Source organism: Urocitellus parryii, unplaced genomic scaffold (assembly GCF_045843805.1).
Source record: "Urocitellus parryii isolate mUroPar1 unplaced genomic scaffold, mUroPar1.hap1 Scaffold_4055, whole genome shotgun sequence".
Lineage (NCBI taxonomy): Eukaryota > Metazoa > Chordata > Mammalia > Rodentia > Sciuridae > Urocitellus > Urocitellus parryii.
In genome coordinates, this window is record NW_027553633.1 from 20,410 (window position 1) to 34,734 (window position 14,325).

A 14,325-nucleotide genomic window follows, 5' to 3' on the forward strand; every position below is an offset into this window, starting at 1 on the left:
TAAGGTAAGCAAACTAAAAACTATCATTTCTAATGAACACAAATACAATAAACATCACAAGATATTGGGAAAGTACATGTAAAAACATTGTAAAACTAGGCGAGAAGTCACTGTGACCCTGGGAGACACTTACCTGGCATTCCTGGGGACCCAGAGGACCTCGGGACCATGGCGGCTGGAAGGATTGTGTCCCTGTGTGTCCTGTGCCTTCCCCCAAGGTGACACCACATCAGCTAACCCTGCTGCTGTTCCTGGCCACATTGTTCATGGTCTTTCTGCTGATGGTGCAGTTGGTGTTTTGTGTGGCATCTCTTTTGTGTTTTAAGTTTCTCCTGGGACTGGTGGGAAACCCAGGATCCCAGCAGGGAGGTCATGGGCCTTTCTGGATCCTAAACAGAAGCAGACCCTTTATGCTCTGCAGGCAGGATAAGATCACCTCCCCGAAGGAGAGCACATGATGATGAAAGTTGTTTTAGTTAGCTTTTTTGCTGCTGTGACTAGAAGATCTAATCAGAACAATTTTAGGAAGAAAAGTTTATTTGAGTGCTCAACAGTTTCAGCAGGCTATATTCCTCAGGGATTAGGATAAGGCTGAACATCATGGTAGAAGAGTGTGACACAGGAAGCAGCTCACAGGATGATCAGGAAGCAGAGAGATATTTCACTCTCCAGGTATGATATATATATATATATATATATATATATATATATATATATATATATATCTCCCATAGATGTGCCTCCAGTGAACTACTTCCTCTAGCTACACTCCACTTACCTCCAGTCACCACCCAGTTAATCCCATCAGGGATTAATTAATGATTAGGTTAAGAATATAATTGGATCATTTCTCCTCAAAACCTTCTCACATTGTCTCACACATGAGTTTTAGGGGACACCACATTTAAACCATAACAAAAGTCATTGACCCCACACATGGTCCTTTATCAGTGAATGGTGGTATATAATTGTGAACCTCTCTGTCTTTAGTGACTTGACTTTGAAATTTATTAAATGACTGAAGAATGTTTGTATTTGGATTTATATGAGGTTCAAAAAAGTTAAATGTAAGCCATAAGATAACAAAGGGAATTAAAACCAATTGGACCACTGCTAATTTTATCTTAAAGACAATATTTCGATTCACTAACTTTTTACTTAGCCCACTTATTCCTTGGCTCAAGGAGTCTTTGTTTGCTTGTTTGTTGGCACTGGTGTGAATCTGGTGATCATTCTAAACTTGAAAAAAAACCCATATTTTAATAGTCATAAAATATAAGTTTTTCTTCACATTTTAGCTTGTTTGAAATTGGAATGCATCTCAGTTCTGCCAACCAGTTGATAATCACAGAATTATCCTAACTTGTGCCTTTGTGAATTACAGCGTATAAATGGCATCCTCTAATTGACCTGTGTATTGTTAATACCAAAAATGTCAGTTTTTGATTGGCATTTTAAAATGCTTTCAGAAAAATTATGCTATGACTCAGCATTGAAACACAAGGTTATTGTATATGCAGAAAAGCATGAAAACAGAGAGGCAGGGCAGAAATTTGATATTAGAAAAGCAAATACTCATTGTTGGAAATTCCATATTTTCTTGCAAAGCACCCACAAAATATTTTACATAACCTAACATCAGAAGATACCCACAAATAGATGAAACGGAACTATATTTTGTCAGTGAGGCACTTGCAAAGGGATTGCCTATCACACACCAAGCAATGAAGTCAAAGGCAGAGGAAATTGCCCAGACTCTTGGAATCACTGAAAACAATATTCAAAGCAATAAGAGGCTGGTGTGAGGGATTCATGGGCAGAGCTGGACTAAGATGAAGGCATCAGACATTGTTTTGTCTAAAGCTTCCCACTGGCATCAACAGAAGATGGGCTGGAGCCTTCTTTCAAGAGGAGGAATAATCAGTTCTCTTGAAGACACCTAGGACTCTGTTCCGTGGGCAAATGCAGGCAGTGGGGACAGTGACGTAAAAAGTGACTCAGAAGAGTTGGGTTCAGAATATGAAGTTAAAGTTACAATTTAACCAGTTTATTTCCCACATCCTTTACATACATACAAGATAGATGTGATAAAAATTTTAACAATAAATATAATATAATAAATATAAAATAAACATTTTTCATGATAAAATACTATAAAATAGTTAATACATCATGATCAAAAGGATGTCTCAAGAATGTTAAACTATTTTTATCAATAGAAAATTAATCAGTGCAGTTAATTACATTGACAAAATTAATCAACATGTTAATAAATGAAAAAACGGTAGTTCAAAAAATTCAACACCCATGATGGAGAGTTGGGCCTACTTTTTCTTCTGGTAGGCATAGTGTCTCTGGTCTAATATCCAGGTCCTTGATCTACTTTGAGTTGAGTTTTGTGCAGGGTGAGATATAGGGGTTCAATTCCTAGAAGAAAAAGTAGGCCCAATGCTACACCATGTCAGTTTAGGAACCAACTTCCTCAATGAGACTCCTAGAGCACAAGAAGTAAAATCAAGAATTAATAAATGGAATGGTATCAAGTTTCTGCACAGCAACGGAAACAATAATGCCAAGAGAGGGCCTACAGAATGGGAGAAAATCTTTACCACCTGCACCTCAGACAGAGCATTAATCTTCAGGATATACAAAGAACTCAAAAAAACTTAACACCAAAACCTCCAAATATTCCAATCACTAAATGGACAAAGGAACTGAACAGGAATGTCACAGAAGAAAAAAATATGAATGTCAAAAAATATAGGAAGAAATGTTCAACATCTCTAGCAATTAGAGAGATTCAAATTAAACCTACACTGAGATTCCATCTTACTCCAGTTACTGATAAACCCAGCCTAATTCCATCTTAAGATTGGGAGCCATTTCATCACAAAGTCATGAAAACTTAATTTCTGACTGCAATTTCTAAACTTGTTTGGAATTCCTGCCCATGCTCTGAACTCACCCATGACTGGCTCTCCTTGACTAGATAACAACCCTCTCTAAAACCTTAGTGGTGCCTCATAAATCCTGGCTCACCCTAACAATCCTCTCTGAAACCTCAGCAGAGCCACATAAATCCTCTGGGATCTGAATTTACTCCCTGCCTTGAAATATCATGCCATGTAGATCATTAACCCGCTATTTGCCTTTGTATTATGCTTGTCAAAATCCTGTTATTTGTAAGTTCTCAAGACACTCCCCTTTGCAACTTTTTGTGCTATAAAACCATGTTCCTGGAGAGCTGGGGTACTGATCTCTAGCCTGGCCAGCTCCTGTGTACACAAAGACAAGCTTGCTTTAATTTGATTCAAAATTGGAGCCAGTGGTCTTTTCTTTGCATCATAGTTTAACATCACAATGGCAAGTATCAAGAATGCAAGTAACAATAAATGTTGGTGAGGATGTGGAAAAAAGGTTTACTCATACATTGCTGGTGGGACTGCAAATTAGTGCAATGACTATGGAAAGTAGTATGGAGATTCCTTGGAAAACTTGAAATGGAACCACCATTTGACCCAGTTATCCCACTCCTTGGCTTATACATAAAGGACTTAAAAACAACATACTACGATGATGAAGCCACATCAATGTTATAGCATCTCAATTCACAATAGCCAAGCTATGGAACCAGCCTAGGTGTCCTTCAATAGATGAATGGATAAAGAAAATGTGATAATGTATACTCAATGGAATATTACTCAGCCATAAAGAAAAAAATTATGGCATTTGCTAGTAAAGGGAAGGAACAGGAGAATATCATGCTAAGTGAAATAAGCCAATCCTCCCCCCAAAAAAAACCCCAAAGGCCAAATGTTCTCTCTGATAAGTGGATGCTAACCCATAATGAGAAATGGTAGGGAGGGGAAGAATAGAAGTTCATTGGATTTGACAAAGGGAAATGAAGGAAAGAGGGGGGCAGGATGGGGTTAGAAAAGAATGAATCTGACATAACTTTTCTGGGCTCATACATGAATATACTACCAGTGTAACTCCTCATTATGTAAAACAACAAGAATGGGATCCTGATTGGAATGGGTTTCACTCCATGTATGTATAATATGTCAAAATATACCCTACTGTCATGTATATCTAAAAACAACAAGTTAAAAAAGAAAGAAAGCAAGCAAGCCAAGGAAAGAGGCCTCAGAATTAACCTACTAATCCTACTGACATCTTGATGTTGGACTTCCATCTTCCAGAATGGTGAGAAAATAAATTTCTATTGCTTAAGCCTTAAATAATAGTAATGGTAATAATAATAATAATAATATAATTGCTGAAAGTAAGATGCAATCCTGTTGCCTGCAGAGGGAAAGAAAGAACACTTTGAACACTTTCAATGGCTGTAGCATCCTTTTGTTTGGTTTTTCTATGAAAACCCTTGGAAGCTGTTGGAATATGCCTAAGAGCCTAGGAACCATGTAGTCTTTTGACATCTGGTTAACTAGATAACTAGTTAGTCAGAAGATTGTTAGTTAAGAGCACACATAACACCACTAGCACTCCATCTGCACTGAGATGGAAGTAATTATCATTAGGAGGAATGATCATCAAATATTTTGTCAAAAGAGTTTGTTCCTTGTCAAGTTATAATTTTAAGAAATGTCTGTTTCAAACAGTATAGTCCTAGGATCAATATTAAAGAAGCAGGGCTGGGGTTGTAGCTCAATGGTAGAGTGCTTACCTCGCACGTGTGAGGTCCTGGGTTCGATCATCAGCACCACATAAAAATAAATAGAAAAATAAAGATATTGTGTCCATCTACAACTTAAAAAGCTATTAAAGAAGCATAATTGTAGCGAAGAATGTATGACATTCCATATAGAATATTTATTAGTGATGAGACAGCAAATTATTTCTTAAAAACTGTCAAGGTTGGCTTTCATCAGAGGCACTCACAACCTTTCAGTTCAAACTATTTTGAGTCCTGTGTTTCTCCATCATGAGGTGTAAGATTTATAACGTATGTTCTCAGCTGTTAGAGAACTGATGAGACAAAGCACCAGCCCACAAAAGATGTCTAATTTGTAAGAACAACATAAAGGATATTTTAAAATAAAGATAGTGTAGGAAGTGCTCAAGGAATGATTTAGACAGTAAATGTTGAATTAAAAAAAAATCAACACCCAGTCATGTTCTAATTTCTAAACAATGAGGAATAGAAGGAAAACACCTTGTCCTGAGAAAAAGTCCTTATAACCTACAGCTGATTTCATACGTAATGGGGAAAGAACCCACAAACACTGGGGAAAAGACAAGGCAAGAAAACTGTAGGCAGAAGATTTAAAAGGAAGAAGTAGAGCTGTCTTAAATTGCAAATTACTGACCGTGTAGGTAGATAATACTAAGGAGTTCACCAGAAAACTGACAAAATTAATTGGTGACTTAAGCAAGTTGCTAGAAGTGCACATAAGGGGGCTGAGGGAGAAATTGCAGGACAATGGGAATCTGCCTCTACAAAGAGAGGTGGAGGGTGGGGTGAGGCTGCTGAGGGATTTGTCCCAGCTAGAGCGGTTTTGATGGAAAGGAGAAGAGAAGGGATTGGTTCCCCACTTTAGCTATTGTGAATTGTGCTTCTATAAACATCGATGTGGCTGTGTCCCTATAGTATGTTGTTTTTAAATCCTTTGGGTATCCACTGAGGAGAGGGACAGCTGGGTCAAACGGTGGTTCCATTCCCAATTTTCCGAGAAATCTCCATACTGTTTTCCATATTGGCTGCATCAATTTGCAGTCCCACCAGCAGCGTATGAGTGTGCCTTTTTCCCCACATCCTCACCAACACCTATTGTTGTTTGTCTTCATAATAGCTGCCATTCTGACTGGAGTGAGATGAAATCTTAGAGTGCTTTTGATTTGCATTTCTCTAATTGCTAGTGATGAAGAACATTTTTTTTTCATATATTTGTTGATTGATTGTACATCATCTTCTGAGAAGTGTCTGTTCAGATCTTTGGCCCATTTATTGATTGGGTTATTTGTTTTTTGGGTGCTTAGCTTTCTGAGTTCTTTATATACCCTAGAGATTAGTGTGAGGGGTAAAGATTTGCTCTCAAGATGTAGGCTCTCTATTTACTTCACAGATTGTTTCTTTTGCTGAGAAGAAACTTTTTAGTTTGATTCCATCCCATTTATTGATTCTTGATTTTAATTCAACCTAGATGCCCTTTGATAGATGAATGGATTAAAATATGTGGCATATATATAAAATGGAATATTACTCAGCAATAAAAGAGAATAAAATCATTTTCAGGTAAATGGATGGAGTTAGAAAAGATAATGGTAAGTGAAGTAAGCCAATCCCCCAAAATCAAATGCAGAATGTTTTCTCTGATAAAAGGAGGCTGATTCATAGTGGGGTAGGGAGGGGGAGCATGGGAGGAATAGAAGAAATCTAGATAGGGCAGAGGTTTGGGAGGGTAAGGGAGGGGGCATGGGGTTATAAATGATGGTGGAATGTGATAGATATTATTATCCAAAGTATGTGTATGAAGACACGAATTGGTGTGAATATACTTTGTATACAACCAGAGATATGAAAAAATTGTGCTCTATATGTGTAATAAGAATCGTAATGCATTCTGCTATCATATATAAACTTAAAAAAATTTTTTAAAAAAAGAAGAGAAGGGATATTTCCTAGGTGAAGGAGAGAAAATAACTGTAAGCTTCAGGTAGGGACCAGATTGGGCTACAGTCTGTCCAGAGCAAGGGCAATTGGAGATGGCTGGTGAGATATAAAAATCAGAACCTAACTAAGAACTTACAATAGCATTAAAAAATAAAAAAATAAATATGGACTAAACAATTCACAAGGAGGGGGAGGTGGAGTGAGGGCATAAGATTAAAAATGTCTGGGTTGCTACAGAGAAATCTGTTGATTTCTTTGATAAAACTTGTACTGTCTACTGAACTGGAGTCCAGTCCTTGAATCTTCAGCCAGAACTATTCTTTGATTTGATGGTCTCAAGTCCTGAACCTCTCCCCTCAATCTAAATCTCTCCAGCCCCTGAAGGCAGCCTGTCTGCAGGGGGAAAAAAAATGTGGGGGAGGGGAGACAGTGTACTGCCAGTCAACCTTAACCATTAAGCCCCAAGTTTTCATTTCTGCCAATATTTCAATGGAATTGATGCAGGTGCATTAAAATATTTTGCAAAGTTCAATCTAGAGCTTATTATATAATTTATTATCATTAATTATGATATAATATTTGTAAATATGAGTGATTATTCCCTTATTATGTATCTCAGAATACTAGAACTCTAAAAACACAAATATTTATTTGGAAGTTACATACATTTTCTATTTGTGGCTCAATTTAAGTTTTTTGGTGTTCCAAAAATAGGACAATGGAACATAAGGGGTTAAGGAAGCCAACAGGGTACCTGATTTAGCTACTACCCATCTTACAAAAGAGATTTCCCTAATTCCAGGATGAAAGGCAAGTTAGTGAAAACAAAGAAAGCAGATAGCTCCAAGCTTTCTGGGTGGACAGCATTTTGGGGTGGATTCAAAAGGGATTCTAACGACATGAGAGAGGCTCCAGAGTGGGCAAACGTGGTATCTCAAACCCAGCAACTGAAAGCTACCCTCTTAGCTCCTTGCTGGTCCCCTCCTTTCAGTTGGTCTCCCCTCCCTACACAACTTTCCAAGTCCCCAGAGTCTTTCTTTTCCGATGCTCCAAAGTAAGTCCCTCAAAAAAGTAACTATTGGGGCTGGGGTTGTGGCTCAGAGGTAAAACACTTGCCTAGGCACAAGGTTCGATCCCCGGGGCACCACATAAAAATAAAGACAAATAAATGAAGGTACTGCGTCCATCTACAACTAATATATATATATATTTTTAAAAAAGCAACTATTTTTCAGTCCTTTGTAACCACGCAAAGTTTTAAAATCCAACACACACACACACACACACACACACACACACACCCCTAAAGAAAACTCTAACGCCAGGCAGAGAACATTGAACTAGGTGGGAAGAGTCTTTCAAATACTCCTCTAAATTTTTCCGTGAAGAGGAGGGAAGGAATCACAGTGAACTTTTCATGATCTCCAAGGGCTTCTTTTCAGAGCAGAGCCTGCCAGGAACAAGGGGGCAGCCTTGCGATTCTGGGGCGCGCTCCTGGAGCTGCTCAGGCTCCTCTCACCCTCCTACTGGACGAACTCCATTGAAGAACTTGAGGACTCAACTTCTGGGACACTCAAATCAAGGCCCAGCTCTTTTCTTGGCCGAATTCAGGGCTTCAAGGGATTCGCTACATGGGGCGCAAAATCCTAGGCACCTGCGCCCCCTACTGGCCTCAGTAGACGCTCGGAAGCGCACTATTCTTCCTGTAAAACCTTCAAGACTCTAAGGAACCCACTGAACTGCTCCCAACCCGCTTGAACCCAGGACTGGAAACTGAGTCTGATTATCCCACCACTGAGCTAAGGAACACTTTTCCTATTTCAAGTATTTTCTACTTGTATGGAAATAGGACAATAGAGCCAAATATGCGGCCAGTTGCCGAGGGTCACCTGAGGACAGAGGGAGGTCTTGCAGGGTCAGGGGGCCTACTGTCCACGGGGTGGACACCTCCCAGCAAGCATGGAGCCGGCAGAGTCGCCGAGGACAGGATGTCCCAAGCATGGACACTCAGATTCCTTGTATCCAGTTTCCCAGTGGTCGCCGCCTCGGGCACCCGAATTAGCGAGGAGCCAGGGGTCAGCGCTGGGGGACAGGGCTGAGTGGGCAAACAGCAGGGGACCGTAGAGGACTCAGGGAGCAGCCACTGTCCTGAGCAGCCTCTCTCCCTGCCCTGAATCCCGCCTGTCCCCTAAAGTAGAACTTGGAGGGGAAACAAAGTTCATTTTAAGGAGGGAAAGATAATGACCTTTACCCCAACTAAACAAAAGGTTCCACCGACACTTGAACTCTGATTGTTGGACTTAAAGTGTCCAGAGGGCTCATCACTACTGCATGGAACCACAGTAATGAACAAGTCCCAACCTGCCTTGGATTTGCAAGCCCTTTCTTAGCCTCCATGTGCCTCAGCTTTTCTTCCTCCGGTGAGTACAGATATTACTCAGCTATTATGCTGTGGGTCCTCTGATCCATATAAACACATTATATCTCCTATTTTAGGTATTCTTTTATCCTTTTAGAATCCTTTGCCACTTATACAACATATTATGTTATTCTGAAGAATTTCACCCTGGGGAAACCATTTTAAATGGTATGGATTCTAAGATTTTAGAAGTTTGCTTTCCAGTTTTATATTGTTAGTAATATAAATATGTTTGACTTTCCTTTATGTACATTGAACCCTACAATACTGCTAAATAAATATAAATAAATATAAACCTTTATTTCATTTATTTATAAGTGGTGCTGAGAATTGAACCCAGTGCCTCACACATGCCAGGCAAGTGTGCTACTGCTGAGCCCCAGCCCCAGCCCCTCTCATTAGTTTTAATAAACTAATGAGAGGGGCTGGGGGGTTTGCCACCAAGATTCTTTGAGATCTTCTATATGGACAATCATAAAACCTGTGATAGAAACAGTTTTTTCTATACCTTTCCAAGAATGGATGCCTTTTATTTCCTTTTCTGCATTATCTCGTTGGTTAAGACTGACATAGAATGCTGATGTGAGTGGTGAGGGTGGACACCTTGCCTTGTTACCAATGTGGTGGGGACAGTATTTGGTTTTCACCAGGAAATGTGGTGAGTGTGAAATTAGCTGTTCCATTTTGTAGATGTCCTTTATCAGTTTGAGGACATTCTCTTCTATTCCTAATACACTGCAATTTATTTTTAAAATCACCAATAGATGTTCTTACTGAATTGCCTTTTTACATTTGTCAATAGTCAATTGGCCATACTGATAGGGCCCTATTTCTGGAAGTTAATCTTTTTGTTAAATTCATCTGTGTTTATCTCTTTGTCCATAGTAAAATATCTTGCTAACTGTAGCTTTATATTAAGTCTTAAAACTGAGTAGTGCAATACGTAATGCCAAATATAGTTTCTGCATCAATTGATATTATTATGTGGTTTTAGTATTTAGATTATCAACATAGTGAATTACAACAATTGATTATTTTACAGAGAGCCAGTCAGGCATCCCTGGGATTAACCCAGCAATTAGGGAAAAAGAGAACCAATAAGATATGTAGGTATGAGAGGATGCATTATGAAAATTGATTCACAATTGTGAAGGCCAGGAAGTCCCATGATATGTCATCAAAGCTGGAGAACCAGATGTAAGTTATTCTGAGTCCTCAGGTTTAAGAAGCAGGGGAGCTTTCACAGTAAAGTTGAAGAGATGACTTTCCCAGCTCCAGAAGACAAAGTGAATTAGTTATTTCTCCATCTTGATTATTATTGTTGATCTTTTCAGTACTGGAGATTGGACCCAGAGTCTTCTACATACTAGCCAAGCATCTGCCACTGAGGCACAACCCAGCCATTTTTAATTTATTTTGTGACAGGGTCTTACCGAGTTTATCAGGCTGGCCTTGAACGTGAGATCCTCCTGCCTCAGCCTCTCAGGAAGTGGGATTACAGGTGTACACCATCATGCTCAGCCCTCTATCTTTATTTTTTATGGGACCATCAATGAATTTAATGATGTGTATGCATATCAGTGAAGATTCTGCGTCAAATACTAATCTCTTCTATACACAAGCAAAAATAATGTCTCACCAGCTATTGGTGTGAACCTTAATGTAGTTGAGTTCACGTTAGAAAATTATCACACCCACTTATTGTCTTGTTCATTTTGTATATTGCTGGAATTAATTTATTAATATTTCATTACAAATTTTGTATGTATGTTCATTATGGTTATTGTTCTATAGGTTTGGGGTTTTTGTTTTGTTTTTTAGAAGTCAGGGATCTCATTTGTATTGTATCAAGGTCATACTGATTTCACATAATGAATCATAAGGTGTTTCCTTCTTTTAAATTTTTTGAAAAAAATTTATGTAGCATAATATACTTTCTTAATTGTTAATAGAATTTCCAGTTAATCAATGTGGACCTAGAGATTACTTTTTTTAAATTAATATAGTTTAAATAGTAGTTAGAGCACTATTCAGTTTACTTGGTTTATTTTGAGTGAATTTAGTAGCTCAGGATTTTCAAGAAATAGATCCACACTTGAATTTATGTATGTAGGTTAGTTCATAATGTTATAATATTCTCTTATTTTGCCTTTCGTATTTTTAGGATATTTAATGATATCCCATGCAATTCTTGATATTGGTAATGTGTGTTTTCTTTCTTTCTTTCTTTCTTCTTTTTTTTTTTTTTACAAACACCAGTTAGAATATTAACTTTGCTGCTTTCTCAGAGAATAACATTTTACTATCTCATTGAAATTAGAAAAAGAATTAGGGAAGAGAGGATCTGAACAGTGGAGTTGGAGGGTCAGAAGAGTCACCAAGGAGGTAATGCCTGAGAGCTGATATGTCTATTAGCACAAGTGTGACCTCAGAGTAAGAAGTGCTGGACTCATGAAGGGAGCTGTTTCTTTTTGGAGTTTTAGCCACTCATCTGATGATGGCTAAAACCACTGTGGGTATGCACTGGTAGCAGTCATGAAGAAGAGCTTCATGTAGAATGGAGGAGCCAGCACCTCTCCATCTGTCCAACACCACACTGTCCATTTACCACTGTAGAAGGTTAAGAGAATAATACACATTTCTCCTTTATCTAATTTCTCTTTGGGCCAATTATAACTGAGAAGTGTACAACAAAGGAGATTCTGGAGAACTTAGTTCTAATTAAGCTAAGTTGACATGGCACAAAATACAAGAGCCCTAAAATAGATTTCCAGACAAGGAATATTATCAGAACTATAGAGGAGACATTTCACAATGATAAAGGAGTTGATATTTTAACAAAACATGAAATTCATTAATGTGCATGCCCTTTGAATACTAGAGCTTCAAAAAAAATGACCAGAACTAAGGAAATCTACTGTCATTAAGAGAATTGTAAACAATTGTAATTGATACAATAAGTACAAGAAAAAAGTTTGTATGGTTATCAAAGACTTATAAAATCTGAAGCTTTTATAGAACATTAGATCCGTCAGATAGAGAAGAGATGTCATATTAATTTCAGGATTACAGGGAACATTCACTAAGGTAGACTGTAAGGTACAATCATTGTTGTGGTTGCAATCTTGTATTTTCCACATATGATTATGTGCTGAATGTTGAGTACCAGCTTATGATGGAATTGGGAATGGTGGAAACTTTGGAAGCTGGGGCTTGGATTAAGGAAGTTAAGTCATTGGAGGCATGGCCTGGAAGGGGAGATTGGGACCTGGAGCTCTTCTGCTCTCTCACTTCCCAAACACCATGACCCCAACCAAGCTGTTCGGCTTTATCGCAGGTCCAGAGAAAAGGTGCTAAAAACCATGGATTAAACCTCTCAAAACATTATCTTAAACAAATTTTCCTTCTTTTAAGTTGTTTATCTCAGGTATTTTGTCACAGTGTCGTCAAGTTAACTAATACGATCATAAAGTGAGTCTCAAAATTTAAGAATTTTTTTCCAAGTATATTTGATAATGCTTAAATTATGAATCAACAATGTAAAATACCTGAATGATAACAAAACATTTTTAAATTATGCAATGTGTTTCTTTTAAAAAATACCTATGTGTTAAAGAAAAAATTACAAGGGGAATTGGAAATTATTTTGAACTGATGGATAACTGACAAGCAACCTAGCAACAGGATGCAGCTGAAGAAAAGAATGTTTCTATGCCATCTGCTTACATTAGAAAAAGACACAGGGATAAAATTAATGTTGACTCTGATTATCCACCTTGAGAAAAAAAAGAAGGAATTAAACCAAAGTAAGTGGATGAAAGGAAATAGTAAAGATATGATGTAGAATATAGAAAATGATAACACTATAAAAAAACAAGAGAACAGAAAAATGACTTTTCAAAAAGTTTAATAAACTTGATGAGAGCAAGATTAAGTGAGAAAGAAAAGCACAATGAGCAATATCTAAATACAAAAGATATCTCAACATATCCTAAGGTATTACAATAATGTAGTCCTGTATATCTTCTTATAAGGATATATTATAGGAAAAACATTTAGCTCAATGACAACATAGACAAAAAAAATCTGGAAAAACAAATTATCAAAATATATAAGAAAAAAGTGGAAAATCTGAATAGCTATATACATGTTATAGTAATTAAATTTATAAAAACCTTACCAAATAGACACTAGAAACATATTCATTGGTGATTCTATCAAATATTTAAGAACCAAGTAATACTAATCTTAAACAAAGATTTTATGATAACATGCCTAGGATATACTATATCGCCAAACCCATTTTATGAAGCCAGAAGGATCCTGATCACAAAATAATCAAGCAACACTTAATTTTAAAATTAATATTTATAATTATGATTACTTTTTTCAGTGCTGGTGATCAAACCCAGGGCCTTGTGAACCCTAGTCAAGCACTTTACTGCTGAGCTAAAATCTCAGTCATCACAAGGACATTTAAAGATAAGAAAATTACAAACTAATATCCTTCATGAAGAGAGAAACACAATAAACACCACAAAATATTAGGAAAATAAATATCAAAATAAAATAGATAATACATCATGATCAAGTGAGTAATCTCTCAGGAATACTGTAGTCCTGTGAACAATAGAATATTCAGAAGTGCTATTAATCACGTTAACAAAATTATTCATCATCTTAAGAGATGCAAAACTAGGACTTCACAAAAGTCAACACCCAGTCATGTTCTAAGTGCTAAGCAAATAAGGATGAGAAGGAAAACACCTCCATCTGACAAAAAGTCATATAAACAGCCTACAGCTGATTTCATACCTAATGGGGAAAGCCTGAGTGCCAGAATTAATAAGAGAGTTTAACAAGTTACTATAAGTGCCCATAATTGGGGACAGAGGAGGAACTTCTGGAGAATGGGAATCTGTCCCCACAAATGGAGGTGGAGGGTAGGGTGAGGCTGGTCCTTGTCTCACCTAGAGCAGTTTTGATGGGAAAAGGAAGAGGTATCTTCTGGGTGAGGAAGAGAATAAACTCCAGGTTCCAGGTAAGAGACCAGATGTGGGTGCAGTCTGCCTAGGACATGGGCAGTTGGAGATGGCTGATGAGACAGAGGAGGGAATAGAACCTAACTATGAACTTGCAATTTCATTAAAAATATAAATAAGGACTAAATAATACACAGGAGAGGAGGTACAGGACCAGAGTGAGGGATTAAGAACAGAAATGTCTGGTTTGCTATAGCATGACCTCTTGATTACTCTTATGAACATTTTCT